Source organism: Podarcis filfolensis (genome assembly GCF_964270895.1).
Source record: "Podarcis filfolensis genome assembly, chromosome: 2".
Classification (NCBI taxonomy): Eukaryota; Metazoa; Chordata; class Lepidosauria; order Squamata; family Lacertidae; genus Podarcis; species Podarcis filfolensis.
Window position 1 is genome coordinate 21,945,019 of NC_139605.1, and position 16,685 is coordinate 21,961,703.

A 16,685-nucleotide genomic window follows, 5' to 3' on the forward strand; every position below is an offset into this window, starting at 1 on the left:
ACTTTCTGTTTTTCCACTTAAAAGCTGAACAATTTTCCTTAAAAAAGCTCCACAAATGGCAACCCTCTTTGGACTACATCAGCGAGGTTGAGAGGGGGGTCTTGAAATATGGCAGCCCTATCCCTACTGCCATTGTGGGCCCTTCTCCTCACCCTGCTGAGTGAGGCCTGGACATTGGCCCCCAAGTCCTGCCCTGGTAGTGTCACTGCCTGAATCAAACCTTACGTTGCAGACCTTTCAATACCATCTGGGAAGAACGACCTTGAGCTAAACTGGGAGGCCTGGGCAAAAAACTGGGAGGCCTGGGCAAACTAAGGCTGGGCAAAAAAAAAAAGGTACATTCGCTTCCTTAAATATGAGATAGCGGGGCTGTGCTTTGTACTGATTAGAGCCTAATAAGTATTTATGGCATAACAGGCTTTCCTAGCCTCCCCCTGGGTTTCCATCCGTGAGTAGTCCATTCATCTTTATGGAAATGGTTCTTTTCACTTTATGACTTGTGCACACAAAGAATAATTTGAAACTTACAGCATATTGACATTGAAATGTGGGGTGTCCCCCCCCCTTTTTCCTTGAGGAATAAACATGCATTGTGACTTTCTTCTTTCTTTCGTTTTGAGAAATACCGAACATGCCAGTGACAACAACCCATTAATCACTAGAACTAGTTGGGAAGCCTCAGTACACTTGGCTGGTCTTTTTTCCTCCCTAAAAAATTACCAGGAGCAAGCAATTTGGATAAGAATCAGCCAGATATAACAGCTGAGGAACAAACAGATCTGAACACGAGGGAAGAGTGCAAGCTAAATTTCAGGGGCCAGGAGATTCTCGCCGATTGATGGGACTCATGTCAGGAAAGCTTCTGAGGCTGGGTGAATAATGACATCTCTCTTCGAATTTACAACATGTTTATAGAATCAAAGATTCTGTGACCAGAAACCCCAGCTTCACTGACAGGAATGAAGTGCACATGCTGAATAATGTAACTTTATTTTGCCGTTGTAAAGACTGCCATCCTAAACATACCATATTTTGCCTTCTATAAGATGCCCCCATATATAAAATGCCCCCTATTTTGGGGGACTCAGATTTAAGAAAATGGGGGGAGACATGATCCGTTTATAAGACACCCTCTAATTTTTGCCATTCTTTAAAGGAAAAAAACCTAGTCCTATACACGGAAAAATACCGTATTTACCAGGGAGCATGCTGGGACTTCCATCAAAGTAAATATGCGCAGGATCAAGTCTGGTGTCAGTACATGACATTCTTGGGCATCAACCAGGATACTCTCCTACCTCTCCATCCGATCAGCTTAGAGATGCCATTTTAAATTTCCCACAATGCCACGGAGGGGTGAGGCATTAGGGAAATTCAAAATGGCTGCCTGATACAAACCACACTGCTACCGTTGGTTGCCACTGCTAGAAAAACCCACTGGGGTCACTAATATGGGGTGGGGCACCCTGCTCAAATCAAAAGCCAGCCCTGCTTTAGGATTGCACTGTACAATTTCCTTCTTGCACCAGAAATGAAAAGAAAAGTCCTGTTTGCCATGGGCTAGAACTTCACCCCCAAAGGTGCACTCTTCCATTGCTGTCCGGGACAGACAGATGCCAATAAGAGACCTGTATATCTTATAAAGTGAAGTTTGCTGCATGGTCATAAGGAAAAAAGTGCCCAGGGTCAAAGCATCCCATTCAGAGACAGTTACAGCCGTGGCACAGGACTGTCTCCCACCATGAGTTCAATCTCTGGGGCTGCTGTAATATTCAAAGGCTCGCCACCACATATGGATTCTCTTATTTATCATCATCACCACCACCATCATCGTTATTTTCATTTATCAGTCACTTTATATAATAAAAATTCTCAGGGCTACCTGATAAAATGAAACACAACACATAAAATCAATTTAAAACCAGAAAAAATGGAAAAAAAAACCCCATAAAATGTTCAACCAGCAACATCTTGGACTCACAGCTGTTCATGGAGGCGCAGGTCAATTCTGTGTCCAGGGCAGCTGTTTACCAGCTCCATCTAGTATGCAGGCTGGGACCCTACCTGCCTGCGGACTGTCACAAGTGTAGTGCATGCTCCTGCTTGGACTACTGCAATGCACTCTACTTGGGGCTATCTTTGAAGGTGACTCAGAAACTGCAATTAATCCAGAATGTGGCAGCTAGACTGGTGACTGGGAGTGGCCGCCGAGACCATATAACACCGGTCCAGAAAGATCTTCATTGGCTCCCAGTAGGGTTCCAAGCACAATTCAGAGTGTTGGTGCTGACCTTTAAAGCCCTAAATGGCCTCGGTCCGGTATACCTGAAGGAGCGTCTCCACCCCCATCATCCAGCCTGGACCCTGAGGTCCAGTTCCAAGGGCCTTCTGGCGGTTCCCTCACTGAGAGAAGTGAGGTTACAGGGAACCAGGCAGAGGGCCTTCTCGGTAGTGGCGCCTGCCCTGTGGAATGCCCTCCCAGCAGATGTCAAGGCAATAAAAAACTATTATACTTTTAAAAGACAACTGAAGGCGGCCCTGTTTAGGGAAGTTTTTAATGTCTGATGCTGTATTGTTTTTAATATTCAGTTGGAAGCTGCCCAGAGTGGCTGGGGAAACCCAGCCAGATGGGCGGAGTATAAATAATATGTTATTGTTGTTGTTGTTGTTGTTGTTGTTGTTAAGGTCAAGTCCTACCATCCCACTAAAATATGAGTACCGCCATAGGTAAAAAGGTAAAGGGACCCCTGACCATTAGGTCCAGTCGTGGCCGATTCTGGGGTTGCGGTGCTCATCTCGCTTTATTGGCCGAGGGAGCCAGTGTACAGCTTCCGGATCATGTGGCCAGCATGACTAAGCCACTTCTGGCGAACCAGAGCAGTGCACGGAAACACCGTTCACCTTCCCTCCAGAGTGGTACCTATTTATCTACTTGCACTTTGATGTGCTTTCGAACTGCTAGGTTGGCAGGAGCTGGGACCGAGCAACGGGAGCTCACCCCGTTGCAGGGATTCGAACCACCGACCTTCTGATCGGCAAGTCCTAGGCTCTGTGGAGGTAACATTAATTAACCCAGGGCCTTAACAGAAAGGTTTTAGCCTGGTGCCTAAGAACCTGACAAAGGTGGTGCCAGGCAAGTCTCCACGGGAAGACCATTCCACAGACTGGGGCCACCTCTGAAAAGGTCTCATCTCATGTGGCTACTCTCCACCCCTCTCTTTGGTGGAGCACACAGAGAATGGGATTGTGCGACCTGGCTAAGATAGAAGGCAATGATCAGGTAGCAATGACGCATGCAATTGGCCATGAGCTTTTAGACGTTAGTGACATACTATGGGGGGCGGGGGGAGCTGCGTCCACAATGAGAAAAGCTATCACTGCTGAAATTAGGATTGAGCTAAAAATCAAAACATCAACAAACCCCAGCAACTTTGCAGTCTGATTTTTCATTACTGGGAAGTGTGGGTAGAAGGGCTTAAGGGGCTTAAGAGGGTGTGAAACTCAACATGCTCTCCTGCCTTCCCCATCACTAGAGTGCTCCTGGAATAATACCCAGATGCACAATGTCGTCGTCTCCGTCCCCACTCCTCCGCCAAACACGGGCAGCTTAACTCTCCCACTGAAATCAATGGGACTTGAGAATGTTTCACTTTAGTTGGATTGCGCCCGTTAATTGTACCACGGCGGGACCTTTTTACAACAGGAATTTAAAAACTTCATTGGCTTGCTCTCTCTTTTAAGTTAGAAATTCCCTCTCCTTTCACAGATATATATTGCCCAACTTAACAGGACTCCTGCCGGAGAACCGCAGGGCTCAGAAGCTGTTTTATAACCTTGGGGGAACCAACTCTGCATGCCAGCACAGCGAGCATAAACAACGTTTACCGCAAGGCTCTCTGTAGTGAAAACTGAGTGTTCGGGGATGGTCAGACAGAAAAGGATGAACTGGGGAATGGTTAACCCAGCTTCAGCTAGATGAGGAGATAGAACGCATCTCAGGATGCCCAGGCTTGTGGGACAAAAAATGCACCAGTGTCTGGAGAAGCAATCCAGTAGATGGGGAAGATCAGCCTTGGGAAGATGACTATGTAGGGTGAAGTAATGTATGGAAGAGAGGAATGGGATTCTGCACAGAGCTACTTGTACATGCTTCTTTGTACATGGGTACACAGGAAGCTGGCTTCATAGCAGGTCACACCATTGAACCTTGCACTTTCTGCATTCAGTGCATGTGCTAAGGCCCTTAAATCTGTCCTTGCAACCTACACCCTGCAAAAATGCAGGGGGCAGACCTTTTGCATATCAGTTCTGTGCAGAAGAGGCTATTAGTGTGTGAGGATTAAGATTAATTCTGCTCTCCTCTCTATGCATTGGTTTACACCAGGCATAGGCAAACTCTGGCCCTCCAGATGTTTGGAACTCCAGTTCCCATCATCCCTAACTAACAGGACCAGTGGTCAGGGGTGATGGGAATTGTAGTCCCAAACATCTGGAGGGCCGGAGCTTGCCTATGCCTGGTTTACACCATGGGTAGGCAAACTAAGGCCCGGGGGCCGGATCCAGCCCAATCGCTTTCTAAATCTGGCCCACGGATGGTGCAGGAATCAGCGTGTTTTTACATGAGTAGAATGTGTCCTTTTATTTAAAATGCATCTCTGGGTTATTTGTGGGGCCTGCCTGGTGTTTTTACATGAGTAGAAAGTTTGCTTTTATTTAAAATGCATCTCTGGGTTATTTGTGGGGCATAGGAATTCATTCATTCCCCCCCAAAAAATATAGTCTGGAACCCCACAAGGTCTGAGGGACAGTGGACTGGCCCCCTGCTGAAAACATTTGCTGACCCCTGGTTTAAAGGTAAAGGGACCCCTGACCATTAGGTCCAGTCGCGGACAACTCTGGGGTTGCGGCACTCATCTTGCTTTATTGGCCGAGAGAGCCGGCGTACAGCTCATGTGGCCAGCATGACTAAGCCGCTTCTGGCGAACCAGAGCAGCGCACGGAAATGCCCTTTACCTTCCCGTTGGAGTGGTACCTATTTATCTACTTGCACTTTTTGGGGTGCTTTTGAACTGCTAGGTTGACAGGAGAAGGGACCGAGAAATGGGAGCTCACCCCATGGCGGGGATTCGAAATGCTGACCTTCTGATCGGCAAGCCCAAGAGGCTCAGGGGTTTAACCCACAGTGCCACCCGCATCCCGATCCCTGGTTTACACTACATCAAAACAGACAATGCGGCAGATGCAGTTTGACTCCAATTCCCATCAGTACCAGCCAGCATGGCCAATGGTCAAGGGGTGATGTGAGCTGTAGTCCAGCAACATCTGGAGGTCACCATGTAGGGTGCCCTTGTAAGCTACTGTAGTCCCTGTTTTCCACACACAAACACACCACTTAGATATATTGCTTTATTGCATTAAAACCAATCATAAGGACCTCCAAGCAGTGTCTATGCTCCCCCTGTTTTACCCTCACAACAACCCTGTGAGGTGGGTTGGGATGAGAGATGGTGACAGGTTCAAGGGAATCCACTTGATTTCATAGGTGCATGGGGATTTGATCACCGACCTCCCAAGTCCGAGGCTAGCTCTCTCTCATCCACTGCACTACACTAGATCTCTTGAGTGTCTCTGTGGACTCCCCTCACCCTCTCAGTTTTAACCCTTTCCCCTTGTCGCAGAGCCTATCTCAGCATGTGGCAAAGCTCCTGCCTCAAACCAGGTTGAGGTGATTCCTGGCAGTGTAGACCAGGCATAGGCAAACTCGGCCCTCCAGATGTTTTGGGACTACAACTCTCATCATCCCTGACCACTGGTCCAGTTATTTGACCATTCAATGGTTAGAAAGCTCTTCCTGGAAATATTACATGAGAACAGGCACCATGGCTCTATGGCTCTGTGTAATAGTACTTTATGGGTGTTTCAACCATGTAAGGAAGTTTCCCTGTGAAAAGTGCTGCTAACAACACAGAAAACTGATGGTGGTTATGCTCCTTGAACCAACCTGATTTTTGTTTCTCCATCATAAGCATCTTGTTTCGTATTGCGTGGCGAGTTCCCGCCTCCCCCCTTGGAAATAAAGACACAAGACACCAGTATTTTAGGTTAATGGGCGAAATAGGCCACAACTTTATTGATTACAGGAATTGAGCGGTATTGGCTTAGGCATTGGTACTATCAATTATCCGGCTTCAGCCTGATTGCTTGAAGACCGGCAAGGGTTAACCGCCAGTAGGGGGAGCACTCATGGAAAGAGGCGGCAGCCCTCCTGGAGGCAAGCGGCGACTCGGTGGCAGCCCGCGAGGCTGGCGGGAAGCAAAGACCTAACCTAGAAAAAATCCTGTAGAGAAAAAATCCTGTAGTGACAGAGAAAAAACCTAACCAGCTGTAGAGCGGCAAGAGGGAAATCCTTGGCCGCGCTGGCCCTAAATAGGGCGGGTCAAGCCTCCTGGACCAGCCGATTGGCTGGCTGGGGATATGACACGACCGAGGATTCCCCAGTCTCGCGGGGGCTGTGAGTCAGCCCCCGCGCACGTGGGGTGGGCGTGAAGCCCGCAACCCCACCTCCTCCCTAGCTCGGAAGTGGCTTTCTCTATAAGTGTTCCCACTTGGAGCTCTTCTTCTGAATCCTTCTTGGGGAATATTTCAGCCTTTGTACCATGGTAGTTTCTGATTTTTACAGGGTAAAACTTTTCTCCTTCTAAAGATTGCTTTCTTTGACATGGTTGTTCTGCAGAAGCATGTATGGGCATGCAGTGCCTTGTCCATTTTCTGCCTTGAATGGAAATGTTGCCTTTTCAACCCCCTAGGCTCCCCACCCTCCGTGCACGCAATCCAGCCCTCTCTTCTTAGACGGGGGCTGTTTCCTCCCCTCTGTGCTTCTCAGAGCTCTTGATCTTTTTGTAGCCAGAGTTATATCTCTTCTAATTTTAAAGCCAAACACATCTTTTCCTTCAGCAACAGCTGGCTGGGTTTTCTCCCTGTTGCTCAGTCGTGAGTGACAGTTGCTGCCACGACGTCGCAAAGCTGCGCTGATCAAAAGGCTCGGCCGAAGAAGAGAGTTGACAATAAGCTGTACACCGGCTGCAAGATGTCCTATCAAGGTGGCACCATCACAGTGTTGGTCCAATTAAGAAGAGATGGAATGCCTCAAAGGTCCTCAGCTTCGTAAGGTTGGCTTCTGGTATGTTGTTATGGGCTCAGCAGATGGAAATAGATCTTCCTTTCTCTCTTTTATTTCATGTACAGCTGGGGAAACACAGTCTTCTACTTATAGACAGGTCTTCAAATGCTCCGATTCCTTTCTTTTTTGTCCATAGGATTTGCCAATGGCTCCTTTTCTCCAGGGCTTTGACCCAAAGCCTGGGTCTCCAATGCTTCTAACTGCTCTTATTTTTATCTGTAAGCCACCTAGAGTCCCTTTCAGGGAGAAAGGTGGGGTATAAATGAACATAACAACAGCGACACCTTGTGCTTCACCTCAGGCAGCCAAATGCCACAGGCTAGCCCTGTAGACATATAGGGACATATAGGGTGGCGCTGTGGGTTAAACCACAGGGCCTAGGACTTGCCAATCAGAAGGTCGGCGGTTCGATCCCCGCGACGGGGTGAGCGCCCGATGCTCGGTCCCAGCTCCTGCCCACCTAGCCGTTCGAATGCAAGTAGATAAATAGGTACCGCTCCGGCGGGAAGGTAAACGGCGTTTCTGTGCGCTGCTCTGGTTCACCAGAAGCGGCTTAGTCATGCTGGCCACATGACCCAGAAGCTGTACGCCAGCTCCCTCGGCCAATAAAGCGAGATGAGCACTGCAACCTCAGTCGGCCATGACTGGACCTAATGGTCAGGGGTCCCTTTACCTTTACCTTTAGCCCTGTAGAACTGGGAAATGGAATTAACTGCAGTTGTCTCAGAAAAGGCCCGTAATCCCATTTGTGGGCAGCGAATCTGCCTGTTGCCACTGGGCTGCTTTTGTGAAGATGAGGAAACAAGGCAACTCCCCTGGTTATCTAACTCTGCCAATCTGAAGGAGGCAGCTCTTTTAATAAAAACTGCCGCCACGCTAAACGAAGTAAGGCATTAATATGAAAACTCTTAGCAATTAGCCGTTCATTTCTTGCATCTGCTTCATAAGCCGCATGAAGCCGAAACAAAAGGGGGGGAGGAAGGAAAGGAAGAAATTGGGGTGGTGGGCGATTTTCTGTAATTCTAACAATTAATATCCTGCTTGGACCTTTCTTCAACGGGAGGGATAATGTATAATTTATGAGTTGGCGGAGTGTCTTTAATTAAACCCGTATTTTCCCGAGTTTTTGACTTCATTTAATTTTGAGCTAACTGGGAGATGCAATCTTGAGCCCAGCCCAAGCTTCTTCCTTAAATGCCATGCAAGGGGCTTCCGAACAAATAAGATAGATGATTTTAATTTCCATGTTCTCCAGTGTAACACTTGGGGTCAATGTTTGCATACTTATCAAAGGCACTTTACAATTGACAACCCCTGTACTTGTTCAACTTTCCCTGAGAAGGAACCTGATTGACTACTCTGCACTTTATTTATTATGTCTCCTCCTAAAATATAGGTGATTGATTATTCCATTATTCTATTGACCGAGGCTGTAACAAGCTATGACAAATACGTGCCATTATAGCCCATAACCAACTGAAAGCGGTAAGTAAATTAAGAGGCGGAATTTTCAACACTCTGGTACTCTGGAAAGTGAAACAAAAGAGTTTCTTTGTAACCCTGCCTCGGTAAAATGAGTCAGGCTGTTTTGTTGTCCGAGAAGGTAGAAAGTGGAAGAACGATCAATGTGGACTCCACAAAGCAGGTAATTCCTCACAGGCAGTGGCTTTCAGATTGTGTTTTGGTTTCCTGGAAGCTTTGCAAGAATTCCTCCACGATCAAAATCAGGAGTGATGAGAGGGGGGCTTTCTTGAATGGCAACTTGCTCGTTGCGACCAATTTGTTTCCCGCAAGGTGTGAATGCAGAGGAGGTTCAGATGCATTGCAGAGCTTGCCTGTAGTTCACACTGGTTGGGACAATGATCCTCTGTAGGCATGCCTGCGGCTCTGCATGAACTGAATGTGCACCCTAAAACATGGCGCTGGAAAATTCTGCCTTGCACAAGGGTTCCACGCAGCGGCGGAGCAAGCTGATCAGATGTCTGCGGTGGCACGCATGCCCTGTGCCCAGGGGCAGGGACAGCCACCTGCGGGGGTGGGGCGAGCTGGGGCAGGACGCTCCGTGGGGCCTCTGAAAAGTCTGCCTGCCTCCGCCCACTCAGCCGCCCTACAGCTGAGGGGGAGGCAGTGGGATGTCTGTTTGGGGCAGTCTAGAACCTGCGGGTGAAAGAGGAGAGCGCAAAATATGGTTTGAAGCTCAACATAAAAAACAACAACGAAGATCATGGCCACTGGGCCCTTCACCTCCTGGCAAATAGAAGGGGAAGAAATGGAAGCAGTGAGAGATTTTACTTTCTTGGGCTCCATGATCACCACAGATGGTGACAGCAGCCATGAAATTAAAAGATGCCTGCTTCTTGGGAGAAAAGCAATGACAAAACTAGACAGCATCTTAAAAAGCAGAGACATCACCTTGCGAAAAAAGGTCCATATAGTTAAAGCTATGGTTTTCCCAGTAGTGATGTATGGAAGTGAGAGCTGGACCATAAAGAAGGCTGATCGCTGAAGAATGGATGCTTTTGAATTATGGTGCTGGAGGAGACTCTTGAGAGTCCCATGGACTGCAAGAAGATCAAACCTATCCATTCTTAGGAAAATCAGCCCTGAGTGCTCACAGGAAGGACAGATCCTGAAGCTGAGGCTCCAATACTTTGGCCACCTCATTAGAAGAGAAGACTCCCTGGAAAAGACCCTGATGTTGGGAAAGATGGAGGGCACAAGGAGAAGGGGCGACAGAGGACGAGATGGTTGGACAGTGTTCTCAAAGCTACCAGCATGAGTCTGACCAAACTGCGGGAGGCAGTGGAAGACAGGAGTGCCTGGTGTGCTCTGGTCCATGGGGTCACGAAGAGTCGGTCACGACTAAATGACTAAACAACAACAAGAGCCTGCGGGCGCCCAAGCCACCACTTCACTTTCAGCAGAGACGTGTGGCTCAGGTGCGCTGCAGGCCCCACAGTGAGTGCTGCCCAGCATTTTGTCACCCCCCTCAGTGGTGACACCCAGGGTGGACCGCCCCCACCACACCCCCTTCCTCCACCCCTGGTTCCACGGTTTACTGGTCAGTGTTCCTTAGCAGACGAGGTAGAAAGGATAGCATACCTGGTGCTTGGAAGAAGTAACATCCCAACAACAGGGGCACAACACGAAGAGGAAATAGCAAAAATATCTGTGTAATAATATCCCGCGCATTAAACGCGCTGAAATAGATTGTTTACAAGATTCAGCAGGAGGGAAGGAGGGAAGCAGTAGACACTTCTGGAAGCGATTTGTGCCAGAAATCGTGAAGTACCAGCAGGTGATAGTTTTCCTAGGAAGACAGGATCTAATTGGTTGGCCTTCCTGGGATTGTTCCAGCATCAGCAGAGGGTATTAAGAAGACTAGCACTTAACTGGGATAACATGAGCCAGAAATAGTACAAATCTTTAATCTGGTGTGTGGACGGTATGTTAATGAGAGACTTTTACATGGAGCTACAGTGGAATAGAGAAGCCAAAGGAAATGCACTTAATTAGAGTGACTTGATGGACTCCCATTGGTGTTAATGAGCTTCACGCCAGGCCCCTCGTGTCTGCACCGCGGTGCCCTTGCAAACACGCAATTGAATTACCTTTAAGCTGCTTTACTCCTTTCCTCTCTTTCCCCTGTAACCTATCATGCAAGGATGGACCCATCGCAGAGGAGGTGTTAACAAAATGGTGCTGAACTCTCCACTGGAAATTAAATCCTCATCAACAATGCGTTTCCTCCTCGCCTGTCATATTAGTCTTTAGGATGCGCCGGAACTCTTCATTTGCATTTTAATGTGAGCTTAGCTTGCTACCAATTGAGCGGAATGTTGTTATCCAATCAGCTCACACGTGATTACATCAGACTAATGCCTTTATATTCCTTGATCCATTATAATTAAAATCACATTACTGATTTTAAGCAAATGTAAAATTTAATCAGTTTGCATATGCAGCTGTCTTTAAAAAAATGTTTTAATAAGATCTGTGACTAAGTAATGACATTAGAAGGAGTTTGGAGTTTGGTTTTTGTTCAGCAAATCAGAGCAGAAAGCGCTGCTCTGCCAAAAAAATAAAAAAATAAAGTCCCCCTTAAAAAAAAATGTACCAGCCAACTAGCATAGGAATGTTGATTGCTTTCTGCTCCGCTGATTAAATCTAAAAGCTTCAAATCTGAATAAGTGAAATGCCCCAAACTGTATGAAAATCTGAGCTTTATTTATCTGGCTTTTTAAAAGCTAGCATCAGTGTTTAAATGAGAAGAACTTCCCCCAAACCAGTTCAGGTTTTGAGATCTTCTGGATAGTCTCTGGACAACCAACATCTGATCTCTGTTTGGCAGGAACTTAGGAAAAGACCTCCATGGTGACAATCCCCAGGCCCGAAAAACTCGCTTCCAATGGAAGCCTATCTAGCACTGCTCTGAAACCCTTCTGCCTTTTTATTTAGGCAACATTTGGGCCTATTGAGTTGGTTTGTTTTTCTGCTGCTGTATGTTTCAAAGCAATTTTAATCGGTTGTGGCTTGCTGATTGTTCAATCTGCTTTCGCTGTATTGTTATGTTGCTAACTTTATTGCATTGCATTGCATTTTTAGGTTAGCCGCCTTAAGTATTAAACATATAACAGCATTATGATTATGATTAGCAGGAATACTAAAGGTAAAGGGACCCCTGACTATTAGGTCCAGTCGTGACCAACTCTGGGGTTGCGGCGCTCATCTCGCTTTATTGGCCAAGGGAGCTGGCGTACAGCTTCCGGGTCATGTGGCCAGCATGACTAAGCCGCTTCTGACGAACCAGAGCAGCGCACGGAAACGCCGTTTACCTTTCTGCCGAAGTGGTACCTATTTATCTACTTGCACTTGACGTGCTTTTGAACTGCTAGGTTGGCAGGAGCAGGGACCAAGCAACGGGAGCTCACCCCGTCACGGGGATTCAAACCACCGACCTTCTGATCGGCAAGCCCTAGGCTCTGTGGTTTAATCAGAGTCCCTTGCAGGAATACATTAGTAGCAGGAATACTAATGATACAAAATAAGGAAAATCTTGGCTACAACTGATCTAATATGCCTGTGGTGGTGATGATACCAGATTTCTGACATAAACACTCAGCAAAGAATCTACTTCTTTCATGTTTTTCTATTCAGGTTTTCAGAAGCGTCTGTTCTGCGTGGCCAGTTTGTCAATGCCTTCCTACAGGGGATGTGACTATGGCATACAAAGGTGTGAATCGCTCTGGATGATACCAAATGGATCGGGGTGGTTGAAAGAAAAGCTGGTGTGAAAAGCTATGAAAGGATCTGTCCAAAAAGAATGAATGGGTAGTAAAAATGGCAATTGTGATTTAGTGTAAGCAAGGGTAAAGTGGTGCACATTGGAGCAGAAGAACCCACAAAAAAGGATGAATCTCAAATAGGCGCACGTGGGGGCTGAAGTGGTGGTAAATGACAAGAAAAAGCCCTTGTGGGCCATAGTCAATGAAGATCTTGACCCAGGGTGCAGCAGCTTCCAAAAAGGCAAATTCCATGCTAGGGATCATTAGGTAAGAGGTTGAAAATAAAGCTGGCAAGATACAATCAGCATTATACAAACCTACAGTGCGGCTACACTTGAAGCACTGTGTGCAGTTCTAGTTGCCTCACCTCAAAAAGGATATTGTAGAATTGTAAAAGTTTCAAAAAGAGCAACTGAAATTGTTATGTACTGAAGTTCTCACCCTGGGCCAGCAGGGGGATACTGTAGATAGTTTTCACTCAGGTCCGCATATGCAAATAAGGAATTGAAAGTGATGTTCAGTGATTGGATAGTTACAGAAAATGGTTACTGTTGTGTTGTAGTGGAGCTCTATATAAGCAGGCTGGCTGAACCCTTCAGTTCAGTTCTGTTCTGGCCTGTGAATAAACAAGAGCTGTCTGAAGAATCGCTGTGTCGTCTGATATGTTCACCCACAACTTAACAGGAATGATCAAGGGAATGGCACAAATCCCTTATGAGGAAAAGTTATGTCTGTGGCTTTTTAGTTTAGAGAAAATGTGTGCAAGAAGAGAAACGGGGTGTGTACAATTATTCAGGACGCGGAGGAAGTGGATGGAGAATGTTTTCCTCCTCCTCGGGTAACACTTGAACCCGGGATCATCCAACGAAGCTGGATATTGGAAGATTTGAGTCAAACAAATGGAAGATTTTCTTAATGAAGCCCTGGGAAACCCCAGAGCACCCTGGTGAGCAACACTGGTGGTCAAGGTGTGAGACTCTGCCCTTTGTGAATATCTGATGTGCCAACATAGAGCCATAAGAGACACAGCAAAACACGATGAACGTGACAACATTTGGTTTCCCTTGGTGAGCTTTATTAATAGGTTGAATGCAAATCCTGGGTCCCCTGGCAACTCCCACCTACCAATGGAGTGGCTATTTCATGTCTCCCTGAAAAAAGTCTATTTTTTAAATTATTCTGTTATGACTGGTATTGTTTCTCTTTACAGTCATCGCTTTAATTTCAACCACAGATTCTGTGTTGCACTGTTTTTCTTAGAACCATTTCCAGTGGTACCTCAGGTTAAGTACTTAATTCGTTCCAGAGGTCCGTACTTAACCTGAAACTGTTCTTAACCTGACGCACCACTTTAGCTAATGGGGCCTCCTGCTGCCGCCGCACCGCCGGAGCACAATTTCTGTTCTCATCCTGAAGCAAAGTTCTTAATCTGAAGCACTATTTCTGGGTTAGCCGAGTCTGTAACCTGAAGCGTATGTAACCTGAAGCGTATGTAACCTGAGGTACCACTGTATACACACACACACACACACACCCTATGGAAGTCTCCCCCACAAGAGGCAGTGTTGGCCACCAATTCTGCTGACTTTAAAAGAGGGTTAGACAAGTTCATGGTAGATAGAAATATCAATGGCTACAAGCCATGTTGATTATGTCCTTCTGCCACTATAGGGTTGGGGGCCTAGTAGACAGGGGTGGGGAAGATGTTCTGACTCCATTTTGAACTCGTTGGATGTGCCACTGGGGTTCAAATTGGTCTAGGAATATGAGCAGGAGACCTTTAAGCATCATTTGTACTCCCCATAGTATGTATGTGACATACCTCTGGTTAAGTACATCACTAGCGTTGTGTGGCTTTTTTCTTTCTTTCAATCTCCTCACTTTTTTACCTCAGGGAATGTATGAACCAAGTGTGTGCTTATGCCATAGGTACAACACACTGTTTAGGCTTTAGGGATGCTGCGAGACTCTTTACACAGGTGTTGTCTTGTCGCAACAAGTTAGCACGGCTCCACCACTGAAAATCGTATAAAACTGCCATTCCTTTTGCTAAGGGGGCTTTTAGGAAAGAGAGAGAGAGAGATGAGGAGATTGCCTCTCAGCATCTGTCAGGGTGATGTTTTTCTGACAGGGGTCATTGGAGAGCAGACAAATTGCTGCGGTGCCATAAATCCAGGTAATCCTTCCACATCCAATAGTTTTTTATTTAAGTGCTGGTCTAGAGATCCTCTTCGCTGTGTGCACTTAAAACAAAAATGCACCTGCTGTAAAAGAACCCATGGAAACATCTGAGTGTTTCTCTGTCCCAGGCCACCGTGCAAGGAGCGTGGTGGAAGCTCAGCATGGATGCCAAAGTTTTGGTGCCGCAGGGAAATGTATATCCTACGATTGGTCTTCCTGAGAGTGGATAATCTTCCTCAAAGGCAAAATCTGAGGCCTGGGGAGATATAAAGGAAGTTGCATACCTTGCCGTCCAAACTCCAACTGGCTCCCTGCTGCATGCGAAATTAAAACCAGAGACGGTGAGGGCCTGAAGTTAATCCTATATACATAATGCAGATGTCCCAAGGCATGCTTACCGTACATATCTGCTCATCATAAAGCCTTACGAAATGGAGTAAATGCAGGAGGTTCTATAGCATGTGCTGGCAAGGAGTGGGACAACGAAAAAGTGAAATCTTACATTTATTATTGTTTTATTAGATTTATACTGCCCTTCATCCAAAGACCACAGGACAGCCTACAAGTGGAAAACAGATGTCAATGCTCAACATAATTTCTATGAAATATAAGAATCCAAAGGGTTATATTTATTCAATTATAAAAATCAGAAATACACACTAAAATCCAGATTCTCATAACGGCTTTTTTTTTTTTTAAAAAAAGGGAGGAGAAAATCAGCAGCAGGATATCTAAGATACAAAAATGGTGCACAAATACAGAATTTTCTCCCTATCCAAAGGTAGCTCTTAATCCAGGCCCCCAGAGAAAATGACAGACTCTCCCGCCTCTCACCTGGGCGCTTTCCCTTTCCTCTCCCAGTCACTCACCTTTGGAGATAATTCAGTTCCCTGCCTCTCACTTAGAGCTCCCTCTCTCACACACCCTGTGTGCTCCCTGCACCCCCAAAACTGGCTCAGGGGAGGGTGTCAAGAGACCCCTCAGAAGAGTGCAGGGGTGAAAGAGAGGGGAGATGGTTCCATCAGAAATACTTGTGCTAATGGGACAATCACTTTAGCATGGTGTCGAATTCCACCTAGTAAAATTAAACCCTGGGCTACAAATCAGTGCATTCAGAATCCACCCTCTGGCTAAGCCCGAAGAAAAACTAAATGAGATTTCTGAAGTATCCTGGCAGGGTTGTAATGAAAACTATTTTCAAATCATGGGGTTCCTCTGAGCAGGCATCTTTTAATAATGCATGCTCATTGCAAGGCAGATGTGAAAGCAAGGAAGCTGCAGGAGGCATGCAGTAAATATTGAGGGCTGTGTTTAAGGCAATGGAGAGCTACAGGTGCATAATCACTTGCGCAGCTCACCTACCACTAGGGATGCTCGAGGAAGTCAATTCAGTCAATTCAGTTTGAATTTATAGGCGAACCTACCTAATTCACGCCTTCCAAAACAATACCTGAATCGAAACACAGCTGTCCTTTGAAATTCGCACTTCTCCAAATTTTTCAGCGCAGTTCTCCAACCAAACAATATGTGCAGAGATGCGTATACTAGGATAAAATAGTGCTTTGAAACACATGTGTTAGTGAAAATGATATTTTTAAAATATGCTGTAGGAGGGGAAATTGCCTTGCAAAAATTTAAATATGAGGCAAAATTGCGTCCGCATGCATATTAGGAGAAATTTGCATTATCACATTAGCAAATTTTCATGAGGAATACACACACTTTCAAACAGATGTGAGAACTGAATTTCAGATGGGAAAAGTGATTTTTTTAAAACAACAACAACAGAACAAAACATTATTGACAGATCTGCCCAGTCCTATGGAGAAAACAGCCGTTCCTTTAAGTGTGGAAATTTGGAATGTCAGGGAGAAGAGCTCCAGCCTAACCTTTTCCCCAATACACTGTTACCCACAGTGAATTGCATCACTTAATTAATCAGAAACTGTAATTCACCCTTTGTATATCAGAGATCAGTTATTGTGCAAATGTAAGTGAATCCTCTGTAGGTATACAAAAAGTCAAAGTAGAGGTAATGA